This window comes from Tursiops truncatus, chromosome 3 (genome assembly GCF_011762595.2).
Source record: "Tursiops truncatus isolate mTurTru1 chromosome 3, mTurTru1.mat.Y, whole genome shotgun sequence".
NCBI lineage: Eukaryota > Metazoa > Chordata > Mammalia > Artiodactyla > Delphinidae > Tursiops > Tursiops truncatus.
The window spans coordinates 155,142,531-155,145,092 of record NC_047036.1 but is presented as its reverse complement, the minus strand read 5'-3'; the positions used below and the strand labels follow the sequence as shown (position 1 = coordinate 155,145,092).

General features: G+C 44.3%; 1 pseudogene; it reads left to right on the top strand.

Moving 5' to 3' along the window:
- Positions 1 to 1,058: 1,058 nt before the first annotated feature.
- On the top strand, positions 1,059 to 2,198 carry LOC101326549 (RNA-binding motif, single-stranded-interacting protein 2-like; annotated as a pseudogene).
- Positions 2,199 to 2,562: the final 364 nt, after the last annotated feature.

The following is a 2,562-nucleotide window of genomic DNA, read 5'->3' as shown; positions in this document are numbered from 1 at the left end:
CCCATTAAAGTCCATGCACATCTGCAAGATGAATGATGACCAAAGATGAGATATCCCCATGTCAATGCCTTGGCATAAACAAAGTCATCATCCTTCCCAGGATGGGGATAACTCCTGAACTAAGTGAGATCTAGTTTTATGTAACAAGCAGTTTGGGCTTGCAAAGTGGAATGTTCATTTACAGATAGATGAAGAAAAATACTATTCTTATTGTAATGTTGGATTAAGATTTATAACTGTGAACTCTGGAGAGAGAATACACATTCTTTTAAAACATAGGTAGAATGTCTTTCAAATAAAAGCCTATAATAGACTACAAGCAATATCTCAACAAGTCCCAAATTTTTATATAATACAGGTCATGTCCACTGACTACAATGGCTTAAAGCTCAAAATCAGTAGTAAAATGTGGGGCTTTTCCAAAACATCTCTAAACCTAGAAAAAAAAACCCCACAACTTCTAGAGGATTCTTGGGTGAAAGAGAAAGCCACCTACCACTCACATCACAGTCAAGGCTTTCCTCTTAAGATCAGAAAGAAGACAGGGATGTCCACTCTTACCACTCCTATTCAACATTGTCCTGGAGTTCCTGGCCAGTGTAACAAAGAAGAAAAAGAAATAAAAACAGTTTTATAAAAAGAGAAAGTAAGGAGTGAATCCATTTCTATTCACATGGTTGCCCATGTAGAAAATTCCAAATAATTTATCAAAAAGCTACTAGAGGCTGAGGGTGGGAACGCTGAGGTGGGACAGTTGCAAAGGCCGAGGACGCGGAAGCGTCAGAATGATGGAATTCTCGGAGAGAGGAGAGAGCGGTCCCTCTCTACACTCAGATAAGAGTGAGCTCTGTTCAAGAGGTCTCTTAGTGAGCTTCGACATTCGAAGGCCAGATGCGGCCCTCAGTACCCCACCTCACGGTGCGGCATGGAGGTCAAACAAACACCTAGACTCCAGCATGCGATTTTGCTCAGAGACAGTTTGAACAAACATCCCAACTCTGTGAACTTCGGCTTGGGCATAAATTTCAGGTTGTTCATATGTGCCATTGTCTTAGCAAATGGCACCACCAAGTCCAGTCAACAGTACCCCTAAGAGCAGCAGTGGGAGTACCTGTAAATGACCAGCTGAGTGAAATCAACTTCTACATCAGGGCATTGCAGCCAAGCACTACTGACCAGGACCTAGTGAAGTTGTGTCAGCCATACGGCAAGTTTGTCTCCACTAAGGCCATACTAGGCAAGACCACAAACAAGTGCAAAGCCTATGGCTTTGTGGACTTTGACAGCCCTTTAGCAGCACAGAAAGCTGTAAAAGCACTGAAAACCGGTGGTGTACAAGCACAGATGGCAAAGCAGCCGGAGCAGAACCCCACAAATTTATACATCTCAAACCTCCCATTGTCAACGGATGAGCAAAAACTGGAAGGAATGCTAAAGTCCTTTGGTCAGGTTATCTCCACTCGAATCCTTCGAGATACCAGTGGAACCAGCAGAGGGGTTGGCTTTGCAAGGATGGAGCCCCCACAGAGAAGTGTAAAACTATCATCACTTTGGAAAATATATTAAGGCACCTCCTGGTGTACCAGCCTCATCTGATCCCTTGCTTTGCAAATTTGCTGATGGGGGTCCAAAGAAATGACAGAACCAAGGAAATTTTATGCAAAATGGAAAGCCTGGCCAAGGAATGCAGACATGCGTGGTATGGCCTTGACCTATGACCCCACCACAGCTCTTCAGAATGGGTTTTACTCAGCTCCTTATAACATCACCCCCAACAAGATGCTTGCTCAGTCTGCACTGTCCCCATATCTTCCATCTCCTGTGTCTTCATATCAGAGAGTAACTCAGAAATCTCCTCTTATAAGTATCTAACCCATCTTGGATGCACTACCAGTCATATCTCATGTAGCCTTCAGGTTCAGTTCTGACACCAGCAATGTATCATCCCATTTCTCTCCAGCCTGCCTCCATGATGGGATCTCTTACCCAGCAACTGGGACACCTTTCCCTGAGCAGCAAGGGCATATACATGCCAACAGCTGCAGCTATGCAAGGAGCTTACATCTCCCAATACACCCCTGTGCCTTCCTCTTTTTCAGTTGAGGAGAGTAGCGGCCAGCAAAATCAAGTGACTGTGGATGCTCCCTCAGACCATGGGGTCTATTCTTTCCAGTTCAACAAGTAACAGTGGATTTCCCTCCCCATACTTCTTGAATATAAATGAATTCTTGGAGATGCTGATGCTCCAGACTCAAGAGGGCTGACTAGGAATACAGCCCCTCTGTGGGCCCTGCTGAGGACTAACTCTTGGCCATCGTTCTTCACAAGCCTAGGCCTGGAAAAAGAAATCTCTGCACTCTTGTCCTCTGCTCTTCCTCTACTCCTGGTGGAGCCTGGGAGAACTGTCACTTTTTGTGTGTGCTACAGTCAAGGAGATCAGAAAAACTTTTAAGAAAAAAAAGCCACTAGAAATAATGAGTTTGCAAGGTTGCAGGATACAAGGTCAGTACACAAGTATCAGCTGTATTTCTACATAATAGCAATGAGCAATTGGAAACTGAA